The 14,476-nt window shown below is 36.5% G+C and overlaps 1 long non-coding RNA gene across 1 annotated transcript; it reads right to left on the bottom strand.

Annotated features, from left to right (window-relative positions):
* Positions 1-13,828, bottom strand: LOC106037362 (uncharacterized). The gene is made up of 3 exons (XR_007158825.2): positions 13,740-13,828; positions 11,228-11,347; positions 1-936 (listed from the first exon to the last, which is right to left on the bottom strand). It is a non-coding gene; the product is annotated as an uncharacterized lncRNA (long non-coding RNA).
* Positions 13,829-14,476: the final 648 nt, after the last annotated feature.

The raw sequence follows: 14,476 nt of genomic DNA, 5'->3' as shown, positions 1-14,476 counted from the left end.
TTTCAGTTGGAATAAATCCTTATGTCTTTATCTGAGAAGACAGATTTTGTTCCACTGAAATGAAAAACAAAGCTTCAGGATGTCACAGGGTTACCTTTGATCTTCCATCCTCCAAAATGTCAGGCCCTTCTCGTGCTTCGTTAGGGTCATGAGAGAACTTTTGAAGCAATTTAGGAACATTCAGGGCACACATTTGTGTGCTGTACGAAAGTCAGTAGCAGTTAGTTACCCACCGGGAACTTCCTTGACTGTGGTTCAGGAGTCATATTCTTTATGATGTTTGACCACATAGAGATTAAAGCATCAAATGACCTGATAGTCTTTAAGAAGCACTTTCGTAATGGCTTGCTTTTCAGGCCTTTTTTTTTTTTTTTTTTTCTGAAAGAACCATGAGTAAATCAGGATATTTTAACTGACAATTTCCTGCTAATTATGTGGTCCATTCTGCATATATTTTACATGAAAATAGCCTGTCTTCTGATGATAACCAGCAATCATCCTTGTAAGAAAATGGAGTTGAGTTTAGAAAGTAAAGCCTACCTATGTAAAGTTTAGAAAGGCATCGACTCACACCTATACCAGCCACATAAAAATTTACCTAACAATTACCATTATCAGCCTGTGTATATGTCCGTTTACACCAGATGAGTATCTGATCCATCAGTCTTGCTTGCTGAACAAAAGAAGCGTGAAGATTTTATTTGATAATTTCCATCCTCATGGTTTCAAGGACATTAATATATTTAATACCAATAAAATTGTTTGCACTAGCCACAGGGAATTTGTCTCAGTGTCCTTTTTTGTTTGGTAGACTGATATTTTGACCGTACAAACAATCAGAGCTCACAGAAAGTACAGCAAAGATCAGAAATGATGTTGAGGTCTTCATTTTAATTGAAAGCAAACCAGAAGGACTCCAAAGGGTGGCAGCAGACACTGAATGAATAAAAGAATAAACAAACAAACAAAGTCAATTTTTGACAGTGAAAAATATCTTTCCAGAGCTGATGTTTTTAACTTTGGAGACAGGGAATAAATCAGTGGTGGGCAACCTCTCTGAGATAATGAAAGCATGTTTCTGAACTATTTTCAGAAGATTCACAATATAGGTGAAATGTTAGGGAACAGAGCGTAATTGTATGCTAGGAGCAGAGAACTCTATGGCTAGACCACCAAGTAAATTATGTATATACAATACTGAGGGATTGTACAATAGCACGCTGAGAACTAATCAGTAAAGTTGGAACTTACTAATATTAAGAAACATTATACCTTTTTGGTAATATCAGTGATAGATGCTGGTTACTCACACATCACTTGTAAAAAGCTTGCTTTTCTCACAAGAAATTGTGTTCCTCATTATCTCAAAATAGCCAGTATATATTCACTGTCTTTAGAGGACATCAGTCCACAGGGAGGGAGGCTGTGGTACTTCGACATTTATCCTTGGACTTCATGTCCTTGGCTTTGGGATCTCTTACTGCTACGGTCTTTTCCATACACATCTATGTCTACAGTGGCAAATTTAACTTTCCCAGTAAGCATTTCTGGGCACTGGAACTTAGGCAGTTATACTGTGAAATTGTCATAGTGGCCTATATCAAGATTTTGACCCCAAACTATTATCACTCTCCCAAATGATTCTTGAGCATGCCTCAAGACTTGACACCAGCCAAGGACCACTTGTAAAAGGCAATTCAGAAGCAGGCAAGCCATTTTTAAGGATAATAGCTTGAATATGGCATTCTATGAAAGCTAGCCTCACTGTCAGATACATTCCCAAGCACATACAGCTTTCATGCAGGGAGAAAAGACAAAACAATGAAATCAAGCTGCAGAAAGACGAATTTCAATTAGATAAGGTAAAAAGCTCTTTACTGTAACAATGATGAAGCCCAGAGTAATGTGATCTAACTTTCAGTCTGACAGGGAGTTTAGAACTGGAGTTTTTTTCAAATCTGAATTATTCTATGTTTAATTTACTAGAACAGATGTAGTCACAGACTCCACCATGCAAAGCAGGTCTTCTTCAGTCTCTATTCCTTCCTTCCAAGAAAGCAAGAGGAGGTTGTCTCATTTTCTGTCCAGACCCTCTCTCTAGTGAACTCCTTTAGAATTCAAAAGGCCGTGTACCTACATCTGCTCCTCCTCTGGGAAAAGGAATCAAGATGGAGCTGAGGAGATCTACGCAAGCATACTGGTTATTTGTCCATAACATTTGGACAAATGTCTATTTTATGTTTGTTTGGACCACGTTCCTGGGCAGAATATGACTGCAGTCAGATAGGTGATTCTTATAAAAAATTAAGTCGAGCTAACATTTACAGGGATTTGCCAGTTCCTTTGTGCAATTATTTTTCTCAATTGATTCCTTAGTGACCTGCTTTGTATGAAGAATCATAGCAAAACTCTTGGCTTCTGGAAATCCAGAAAAAAAAAAAAAATACCTGTGTTCTTCTATGATGGTTGGTAAAGGAAGAAGAAAGTCTCTCACACCACTCTGTCTTATCACAATGAATCCTGAGAGCTAGGGAACCGAATGGAAAACAGAGCTTGTGTTTGATTTTTCCATTAGCAGCCTCCAAATACACACTAGAGACAGTAGGCCTGGAACTGCAATCGTCTATGTAAAAATGCCCAAAGAATTAGTAGCATTGATCGTAGAGGGCAATAAAGCTTTCAGTTCAGTATTTCAGTGGGTTTTTAGTTTGGAGGCCAGCAATTTTCTTTAAATCATAGCAATTAATTTATAACCTAGTGAAAGAAATTGTAAGATTTGAATATCAACACACTACTTGTTTTGGAATACTTTTCACCCTCTCAAGGAAAACAATGCCTTTGAATGGTTTGTTTTACACTTAAGGGAATTTCCTGCACCCTTTTATAGAACCTTCCAACTACAGATGAAGTACACTACATAAAATAGCAATGTCTTTACCTGAATTTGCATAAGGGAAAAAACGAAGGCTTAAGACTGTGAAAAGACTTTAAAAAGTAATATAATGATCAAGTAACTGAGCCAGAGGAATATCCCGCGTGCCTTAGACCCATGAACCATGACAGACATTGTCTGTAATTACTTAATCATCAGCATTTTACAGTTCTTCAGTATCATCAGTTGTTTGTAAAAGTTATTTGTTTTCTCATTTTTCCCAGGGACCCTTGGATCTAGAAGCTGTTTCTAGAAACAGGTATCTTGCTTGGCATTATTCTTAATTTTCTCCTTCATAGACATAATCTTTAGGTATTGTGGCTGTACAAATAAAGATGCAGAGAACTGTAATAACTGTAATTACATAATTCAGGTTTCATTGGTCTTTTGAAGGTCATCTTGTCCAAACCCTCACTCAAAGTAGGAAAAACTTCAAAGATATATTAGATTGCTTGGGGCATTTTTTTTTTCCCCAATTTGATTTCTTTATTTCTCTACTTCGACCTTTCATCCCATTCTTCAAACACTTCTCCGTCTTTTCTTCAATCTCTAATTTATGTTTTACTTTTTTTTCTCATATTTTCCTCTGCAATGCTTTTTCTATATCTTTTTCTATTTCCTCTTTTTTTTTTGACTCATCCTTCATCTCCCTTCTTCCTTCACCAATGTTTCATTTCTCCTGCCTTCCTTGATTTCCTGTCTAATCCTTTTTCCTCTTTTTCCTTTCTTGCAGTCCTTTATTCTTATTTTTTGCTGTCTTTCTCTCCGTTATTCTACACAACTTCTTCAACTGTCTGGTCTCCTAATCATCTCCTCTTCAATTACTTTAAAGGATCACTAATGCCACAAGTATTTAATGACTACATCTCTATTAGAAGTTGGTAAACTTTGAACATTTTACCCTTAATTTGCGTATGCATTTCATGGTCTTCCCTTTGCATTTGCTCCCATTGCAATCACCATATTCTCTTGCAGCTTCCATAAAAGAAGTTCAGAACTGATTATATTATACAGGCATAGTCGTGAGAAGACAAGAGCCATTTGAATCGTGCTACCAAACTGTCCAGTTGTAGATTTGTTAAGTGCTTGTTTGTACACAAGGAATGTGTATAAAGGGATACAAACAATCTTCCTCAATTACCTCCATTCTAGTGAAAATGACTGGTCCTACAGAGCTGATAATTTTATTTAAGTCGACACACTTAATAGCCACGGTTAGATATATCTGTCAATGTGTTTTTGAATCCATTTGTACTTTCATTTTCCTTAATATATAGCAGCAACCACAGCCTTGTGTGACAAAGTAGTTCTTTTCCTTTCAACCTTTGCCTGATTCTTCTTTTTCTTGTATTCTGAGAAATAGTGAATGATTAATCTTTTTCAGTTTTTCGGCATTCATTAAGACATGGAGTTCCATGACACAGGATGTCTATTCCAAGCATCTGTATGGTTTCGAGGGGAGAATGGACAAGGTCATTGAGGATAGCTATATCTCTAGAACCCATTTCCATCTCAAAAACCCCTGAGCTGCAATTATTGCAGGCTCAGGCAGTAGTGAGAGAAAAATCATATATACTAACCCCGATCTTAGACTCATTACTGGACATTTTTGGCCACTTTCAAAGACAGGACATTGTTTTATATGAGACACCTTGTAGCTGATCTTACATTCTTATCCATGATTTCATTTCTCCCATATCACTCTTTAGACATATCTCTAAAATGTGAAGCTAAGTATCTGACAAGGCATCATTTTGACATCCCCTTCTGTATCAAAGAAGGCTTATTCATGAAAAGAGTCTTGTAAAACCTTGAGGGAAGGGTAGAGCATGCTAATTATTGAATGGAAATCTATGAGATCACCTGGCCTAATTGAGATATACAGTCCTTTGTTAAGTAGGTCGGCTATGGATCAAGAGAACAGGTGGTTGAGCACAATTTCATAACTGCTTGTTTAATATTTGGCTCTGAAATTTCCCTGAAGTTGCTGGGGAGGAGGGACGGGATCATTATCAAAAGATTGCTTGGAGAGGCAGAATCTATACTGGAGGGGAAACTGCTAATTACTGTCTAATCTTGCCAATTTGGGCAGCAATAAAATTTAAATAAGATTGGCAAGTAGCAGGATGGCTTTCAGAGGCCACCCCCACCACTATTCCTGTCCCTGTAGCCTGACGTCAGATGTAAGGCTTCAGTTTGGATATTCTTCTACTGCTTCATAAATTATGACTGTTTAGTGCTGCATAATTACAAGACACTAGATTGAATAGGATTAAGACTGAAATTGTCAGTTTTCTAAACACATTAGCAAATCTTGGTATTTGGATCAAAACATGTAGTTCTTTTTTAATTCGCAAATAGTTCTCTCCATTCCCAAAGTATCTGCATTTCCATATTATGCTTTCCAAATGATGTAAGATTTATGAAAAGCCCCAGAGTTGGCCACTGAAAACTCTTGGCAGGATGAATTATAAATGGCAGAATGCAATATGGACACCATGTATTTTACAATTATCTAGTACTTCAGCAGGCAGCCATTGCAAATGTTTGGAGTGCTTTGTACAGCAGCATTCAAGACCAGCTATTAGGTGTTGTGCATGTGCAAATCAACGCAGCTAAAAGTCTGCAAGATTTGTTAAAAGTGTGATGATCCATGTTGACATATTCCTTGAAAATTTTGTTTTAAATACTCCAAAAAAACTTCTCTCAGTAGTAATGATGATGTCATATCAGATTCTACAATGTTATAAAAAGAGAATATGCCATAGGATTGGCAGAACAGTGCAGCTATGTGCACCTGAACCATGTTCAAAATCAAAACAGTAGAGAAGATACTTTTTATTCCTAGCAATAGTATAAATTCCACCACAAATTTATTTCTGTTCAGATTTCCTTGGTTTAGAAGTCAGTAAGGTTTTGTTAGCTTTTCTAATTTAATTTAGAGAAAGGTATTGAAACACTTGACACACTGGTGATGCATTATTCTATATTAAAATTACTAATATTTAATATTTGAGAGTCTTGGCTAAAAAGTTTATCCTGACTAAAAGAACGCTCCTTTCAACTAAAAGCTAGCAGTCTGCAATTGTTTCCAACATCTCACTTATGGCTAAAATAATCCTGGATGTGCCACTACAACAGGCTCCACCAAGAGCCATCTCTCCTTATTGGCACATATTCACTGTCCAATTCCTTCTTAAAACTGTGGCAGTTAAAAAGCTACTTGAGGAGTCCGTCCCTCCCAGGTAAGGGTGCTTGACCATGTTAAATGATTAAAAAATCATTCTTATGTTAAAAATACAGACTTAAAAAAGTCCACCCATTTTAGTCCATTTATGAATTAAAAAAAAAAAAAAAAAAAAAAGTCCATCATCCCAAGGATGGGTACCTGGCTTTGTTAACAAGGAAATGATTGTTTTTTCCTCTCCTCTTTCTTTTTTTCTGAGAGTATATGGGTGTGGTCTCTGCAATCACTGGGCAGAAAACAAGGATGCAGAGGGTTAGATATCTGACCAAATGGTCTCACTATGATCACAGTTAATACCGCTTCTGTCTGATCTGTCTTAAATTGTACCTGCCTTATTATGTACTTGAAGTGTCTACAGTCTCCAATAAGCTCATGACCTTACCTTGGACAGAGAAATCTGCTCTTCTCTGTCTACACTACGACTGCCAAGCAAATGGTAGTAAGTATATAATTAACTATCATAGTTAAAACAGGAGAGAAAAAAGCTTTCTTCCTCCCCTATATTTATAATCTTGACAAACTCATGTTTTCTTGCATGTATCCCAAAATATGCAGATCTTTGAATAAATCTTCCTTATGCGTGACTCCATTTTCATTTCCACCAAGAAGCTATCATTCCTAACCTGGTTTCATGGAATGTATTTGTTGAAAATTCCTCACTGAATGGTAACAGCAGAAAAAAATCTGACGTATTTGGTATTCCATTAGAGAAGCCTCCTGCCATGAGTCAGCAAGTGAAAGAGCTGGGGCATTCATTAATGGAGTTGTCATGTTAAAGTATGATTATCTGCCAACTTTCTAGCAAGGCCAAGAAGGTCTTTAAAAGGAAAGTTGCAGGACAGGTAGCCATTTATTTTCTTTGTGGTTTTAGTGTACTTTGTGGTTGGGGGTTTATCATTTTCAGTTTTATCTCGTGAAAAATTAACTACAATTGCTGCTCTCTTGCACCGTAAGGAGAAAAAAATAAAATAACAGGAAAAAATAAATGCTTACAAATATGTAGAAACAAAATCCAAACCGATATAACTGAAAATAACATGGTATCAACTACTTCTGTTTCAAGTTTAACATCATATGGAGATTAATCCTCCACAGAAAATAATGAAGATAAAATCAGTGGTGTACTATAAAAAAATCCAGCTTTCTTACGGAAGTTATTTTATAAATCTAGGAGACAAGATTTTAAAACATGATCAAAGTTTTCAGTTGCCTATATTTCTCCACGTCTAAGAAAAACACATGGTTCAAAAGAAGCATTCTTAAAGTGTTCAGACAAATGGTATCAAAAAACTTAGTCCAAAACTGAACAACAAGATGGATTGAGTGTGATTACTACAAACTTTCAAAAATGTTGGAGATATGATCAGGCTATTTCTGTTATAATGCCAGCAGGCTTAAATAACATTGCTTTGTTCTCTAAGAAAACAAAAACGATTTACTATTATTAATATATTAACATTTGCTGATATTGTATCTATAGACATACACACAATAAACAACAAAAGGCCAAGAGAAAGAAAAAAGCTGAACTAACATGGAACTCTCCTAAACATCCCTTACTAAGCATAATATAATGAAAACAAATGAACATTTTGATTAAATAGATATCATTAATGCAGCATGTTATGATCTGAACTCAGGGTTTAATTATGTAATTAAGAGGAAGGGAAAATCATTAAGGTCTATGGAACCAAATAATTCATTTTAGGGGAGAAACAGAGGAAAAAAGATGTCCCCTTAATTGCAAAATCCGGTCAGCTTGTAGTACCTAGGAGTAAATCTTTCTGTAAGATGTTATGCCTAGCTATACTGTACAGCAGGTGGTGGATGAATCATACCAGCTTCATGAAGAATAGCTGAGGAAAGGAGCATCATTAATGGGTAGAGCTCCAGACTGAGAATCAGGTCTCCTGAGTCCTATAAACAGTTCTTTGTCTGACATTTGGCAAATCACTCAGTCTCAGTTCGCTTAACTGTAGAAGAATCATATTATGGTATTCAAGCCCTTGAAGACCTTAAGTAGGTTTGCTGGTCTGCTGCTGAATGAGGTTGCCAGATGAGGGCAAGGAACTTCCCTAAGATCATCTCAGCCTGGATGAAAGCAAAGCACTGTCACTCAGCATAATGTAGTTTGGGATTTCATTATGCAGACTTACAACATAACAAGTAGTCACAGGGTCTGCATTCAGTTCAGGATGTTTTTGTAGAAGGAGTATCAGGTCTTTCAAACATTTTTCCTCAGGTATGCCTAGATGGTACATGGCATGAATGCAGCTTCTTATTAATTATGGGACCATACACAACACTTAATTTTTTTCTGTAGAAACAGATGCACTGGAGGAAGTTGAAATGACCATATGGTAAGGTATGACCGGGTTAATTTATTCTATGAGAACGGGTGATGTTTTTTTGTTGTTGATGCTTGCAAGAGGCAGGCCAATACTGACATCACTGCAGACTTCCCCCTGTAAGTTCACTGATTATGAAAGGTGCCCCAAATTTCACAGTGACCATGTTGAGAAGGTTTGGAACATTAAACAAATGTGCTTTTTTATCCTAGGGGTCCTACATAACAAACATTTTTTTTTTTCATTGATTGTTTATTTTATATGGTACAATAAAAAAAGGAAAAGCCAGTTATAATGTTCGGAGCGCTGACATAAACCTGTAAGAACTATGTAAGCCCATGTAAGGTTCAGCAATGTTGAGAAAACATTTCTGTTCCTAATGCTTCTGCAGTACAAGCGAGAGATCCAGACTTCAAACTGTGAGAGATCTAGTTTCCAGTTATGAATGTGACGTAAGTTTCTGAAACCTGAGATATATGTATCCCCTACCGGCTCCTATTATTCTGCACACAAAGTTGGAATTCTGATGATAAGAAGAAGAGATAATAAGAAAACCTGCAATAGGAAATCTGACCACATCTACCAAATGCCAAAAGGGTGTTTGTGGTCATTCTCTGTTTTCTAGTTGCTCCTAAATCTACAGTTTGGATATAACTAGTAAAGATCTTATGTCAAGCGCTATGTAGGAATTCAGGTTTAACACAACGTATTGTACAGAGGTGTCAAGTAATGAGAGTAAGAGAAAAGAAAAATCTAAAATTTGAATTGGAAACTGACAGGTCTAATGAATGAATATATGGGACTGGAGAATTACGTTTTAAAATAATAGCTCGACTGGAGACCACTGATGTGAAAATAGCTGCTGGGACTACCACATAGGAAACAGCTTGAAACAGGTACAGACGCATATATTTGTTACTAGAAAATATATTTTACATATATGTAACAGTCTATCCCGAGTACAGTTGGGGTCAGATGTAGCCAAGGCAAAGCTGGATATGCAGAGGGAATTAGAGAGTCTGGTTTGTTTCAGAAGCTAAGATTTAAATAGCAGAAGTTTGTATGAATGGTCCATTATCTGGACTGAATAATAAGCCATGGCTTTGGAGGCAGTGAATTTGCTGACTATCTGAAACCTTTTTTTTTTTTTTCCCTGTTTTTGTTTGTTTGTTTGCTTGTTTGTTTTTTCTATGGCTAGAACCACCTGTTCTGTGCCCAACAGAACACTTCAGCCCAAATTATTCATTTTATGGCTGAGGATGCAAAGGTGAGTGGTGCCCTACAGAAGGCAATTGTAGGATGCATGGCTGAGGATGAACGTTCAGACAGACCTGGAGTGGTGAGAGCTATTATAAAAGCATGAGACTATATGGCCCACTTTTTCTCTATATAAAACATCTGCAGGTGGCTGGACCCTGCTATCCAAAGCTGCCACTAAATTCTGTTTATTGACAAGTGAGCTAGCAAGTACAAAATGTGAAAGCCTGTGCCAGGCTTTGTGCAAAGGCAGATGTTTGTGAGCTGCTGCTGATTCATCTTCAGGATGTACCACTTGTGTGTGGCATTGGTTTGGAGAGTGGCTTCATGAGAAAGAGAGAATGTACAGCACAGACAGACTTTTTATCCATTCCTTAGGGTTCTTATTCCTATCCTTCTCTATTGTATTTACCTGAAATAAGGGACAAGAAGAAGTATTTGCTATGTCATGAGTTCCTTTACTTATATTCCTTTCCTGACCACTAACAATGCCCTTGAATTTCTTGACAATTTCTCCATTATTTTTTTTATTAGACCCCAGAAGTACTCACTGCAGTTTTATGCACACTACAGTTTACAGCTGTACTCAGCAGGAATGCCGTACAGCATGGAACTTCCTAACTTCCCTCTATTGACAACTTCATTTCCTCATCCTCAATCAGATCCTTCAACTTCTTTAAACAAACAAACAAACAAACAAACAAACAAAAAAACTAGCCAAAAGGGGATAAGTAATTAACAAACCAGTATTATAAGCAAACTTTGCCTTTTATTGACATTGTAAAATTTTCCCAAAGTAAGAAATCCTTCATTAAAACAAACAGACAAACAAGCCTTTTTATATCAGCTGCAATTAGAAATGGGCATTCTTAAATTAAACATGATCCTAAGATTTGAACAGCTGCTAGAGGCAAATTAGAGGCAAATTTACTACATTTAATTTATGCATGGTGTGGAAGAGGCCAGCTAGACAGGAACCAGGAGACTTTGAAGACACAAAGGAAGAAGTACTGAGTTTCCAAGTTTACTAGACACAGAATTACCATCTTTTTGGGCTCTTGGAGCAACAGGGAGGATCACAGCTCTCACTGCTTCTAGGAACTTTGTTTTTCAGTGAAGAGTCTGGAAGTCCTGAAAACCTTCCAAGGCCCCTGACTTCCTCATGTGTATCTGGAAGCTTAGGCTGAAAACTTTGTCAGGCTACTGCCTTTTAGAGCTTGAGGACTTTCAATGTCCTGATTCCATGACAAGAACACCATGAATTTCAAGAGCCAAATTCTTGGGATTTTCTTGTTACTGATCACATGATAAAGTTAGGAATAAGCTTTTGTGACTTCAAGACTGTCTCTAAGCCATGGAAATTGGAAGCATTAAGCAGTCTTTTTCAGACACACCTAAGGTAAAAATCTAGAAGAACATACCTCTAGGGAAGAAGTCACTGACCTTAAGGCTTCAAGATACTCAGTAGCCTCCCACATCATGAATCAGTTAAACTCCATAGTATACAGATGCTCTCCACCACTGACTCTTACTGTAACTCTTCATTTTCCAGAAGACATAGCCCTGAAGTCATATTTAATAGTGTTAGGACCACTACTGAATTCAAACCAAATAAATAGTTTCCCCTTCTAATGAAGAAAAAAAATCCTGCAACATATTTAGGTTTAAAAATCTGTCTGAAGACTTTCAGTTGTAATCTGTGGATAGAGATTTTCTTATTTCAGGCAAGTCTTAGGAATTTTTAAAGGAATGCTTTAGTAATCAGGAAAAAACAGACCATATTTAAGCGTAACTTAAGTATTTCCTTTATGCACTTCTCTATACAGTCATAGGCAATCATTATTTACACTCTAATTCCCATAACTTGAATTCTGTTAACAAAAGTATTTTCATTTCTTGTTTCATTTTATCATTGAGGTATCTAAATGCTTATTGTTGCTGGTGGTAGTATTATTCCGTTCCGTGTCTTCCTCAAATGCATAGAAACTTACCTCTCACTAGATTTCAATTTTGGCTCAACAAAACTCTCAGTGGTTAATGAAATAATTCACAAGTCTGCTAACTGTAGATCTAAATAAAATGAGATGGAAGGAAGGAGGGAAGGAAGGAAGGAAGGAAGGAAGAAAGGAAGGAAGGAAGGAAGGAAGGAGAGAAGGAAGGAAGGAAGGAAGGAAGGAAGGAAGGAAGGAAGGAAGGAAGGAAGGAAGGAAGGAAGGAAGGAAGGAAGGAAGGAAGGAAGGAAGGAAGGAAGGAAGGAAGGAAGGAAGGAAGGAAGGAAGGAAGGAAAAAGAAAGAGAAAGAGGGAGAAACGTAGAAAGAGAGAAAGAAAGAGGGAAAGAGAGAAAGAGAGAAAGAGAGAGAGAAAGAGAGAAAGAGGGAGAGAAAGAGAAAGAGGAGAGACAGAAAGAAAGAAAAAGAGAGAAAGAAAGAACGAAAGAACGAAAGAACGAAAGAACGACAGAAAGAAAGAAAGAAAGAGAAAAGAAAGAAAAGAAAGAAAAAGAAAGAAAAAGAAAGAAGAAGAAAGAGAACACAAAAAGAAAAACTTAGCAAACTTTCATCAGACCCTGCTTACATACAAAGCAGAAATCATCGTGCAGAGTTATTAAGAAACATAGAAAACACATCATCTCCTTCTGGAAAACACTATGCCTTGAATTGTTGAATCACTCTACATTTTAATGTGCAAATTTGTTCCTTGGCTTTTTGCTGAAAGGATCAAACCATTTGGCATTTTGTCTGAGCCATAAATGCTTTAAGGAAGATGCAGTATAATTTATTAAAATGTATAAAGGGAACAAAGAATGGGATTAATTTTCTTCTTCTCTTTTAATTCCAGGGGCACCACTAGGGCATTTAATATGGGTTAAACCAGATTCAAAGAGCTTTTCATTAGACATTTAACATAAATGAGTAAGAGCTTAATCAGCACATACCATTTAAATGCATTGAATGGAGGAATTGGACTGTACATTGCATTATAATTTATAGAGTTTTGTTTTTGATTACATAAGGGAAATACATTTTTTATGCCTTAAAAGCATTCTTTTGTGATGTCAAAAAAATGTATAGTATTATTGTTCTGAAAATGGTGTTTCAATTTGGTAGTGAAACCTAAAGTCACCCAAGTGGAAAAGATAACTAGCAAATTCCTCAAAGTCTTGTAGTTTGTGGGTTTTCTCTTCAAACAGTCCTTTTCTTCTGGGCCTGATAATGAACATTCCCTCTGCTTTCCATCCTATGTGGCTTGCACATTCTTTTTAACGGCTTTAAAAAAAAAATGACTTGTGAATACTTCTAGAATGCAGTTTAAACAGGATTAGAAAGAGCATCACTATGCTGGGCTTGCAGCATGGAAGCAAAGCACTGCTGAAAACTTGTTTTGTTTCCTTTTTTTTCGATCATTTAGTGATAGTATAAAAGTAATTCAGTCCCCACTTAAACAATACCTGGGGTAACTCTGTGTGTATCATCTGTTCCATCAGAGATGATTATAGGAAATTAAACTGCTGCAAAGGCAAAAGTGGCTCCCATTTTAAAGAACTTTATCAAAATGTTAAGGAAGGATAATATTCTAAAGAGCTTTCTTTTTAGTTTCTGTTTGCCTTCAGCAATACTGTCTATAACAATCGCTCTTCAAATTGCAGTTAGTTTTCCGTCTAACAAAAGGCATTGTTTTTTCCCCTCTGTTCTCTTATATCTTTTCAGGAGACAATAAAGTATCTCTTCTTATCCAGAAACACTGAGAGCTCTTATCAGACGAAAGGTAAGAAAAAGGAAATATCTCAGCAATGGAGATTTTTTTTTTTTTGTACTGTGCTTTATTTTTTTTAGTAGGTCAGCAAAAGAAAAAAGAAGTCCCATTTACTGAGATGCTATTCCTTATTGTTAGAAGAGCTTGAAATCAAGATAAAGCTCTTATGCTCTGAGAATGCAGTCACCCTAAAATGCATACCTTTCCCTCGTACTTGCTTTTTCTTTTTCTTCTTTTTTTTTTCTTCTTTCTTCTCCTGTCTCTTTTTCATGTTCTTTTTTTTTTTTTTTCCCACTAAAAGAATTTTAATGTAAATGTTATCATTGTGGTGTGTTCCCCTCCTGACAGATTCTATCTACAGTACTGGAAAAGAAAAACAGGAACAAAAACAGACTTTGAAAAAGAAAAGATGTATTTATGCATACACACACACAAAATAGTGCATATATACATAGACGTACATCTATGTAATTATACATATTGTTTACAGAATTACAGAATGCTTGAAGTTGGAAGAGATCTCTGGAGGTCATCTAGTCCAACAAAACTGCTGAAGCAGAGACACCCTGAGCAGGTTTCTCATGTCCAGGTGGCTTTTGAAGATCTCCAAGGAGGGAGACTATCAATTAGCTATCAATATCCAAACTAATTATGATAGGGGCCATATTTAATCAGTGGAAAGAAATACTTCTAGATAAAGTTTATTTGAGCCCATTTTAGACATTCATTCTGGTGTGAGAGCAACTGTTCTTCAGAGGTACCCACTTTCCTCCATTGTTTCTACGGGCTGAATTCTTCAGAGTTAGACGCTTTCTTTATAGCTAATGCTCAGAAAATTCAAACGTTTTCACCAAAATTACCAGAAGAATGTTTAAATCTGTTCACAGAATCCCAGCTATCACTTTGCTACAGAGCAACTTAGAAGGCGTAAAATGTGA

Source organism: Anser cygnoides, chromosome Z, assembly GCF_040182565.1.
Source record: "Anser cygnoides isolate HZ-2024a breed goose chromosome Z, Taihu_goose_T2T_genome, whole genome shotgun sequence".
Classification (NCBI taxonomy): domain Eukaryota; kingdom Metazoa; phylum Chordata; class Aves; order Anseriformes; family Anatidae; genus Anser; species Anser cygnoides.
This window is presented reverse-complemented; position numbering and strand designations above follow the sequence as displayed.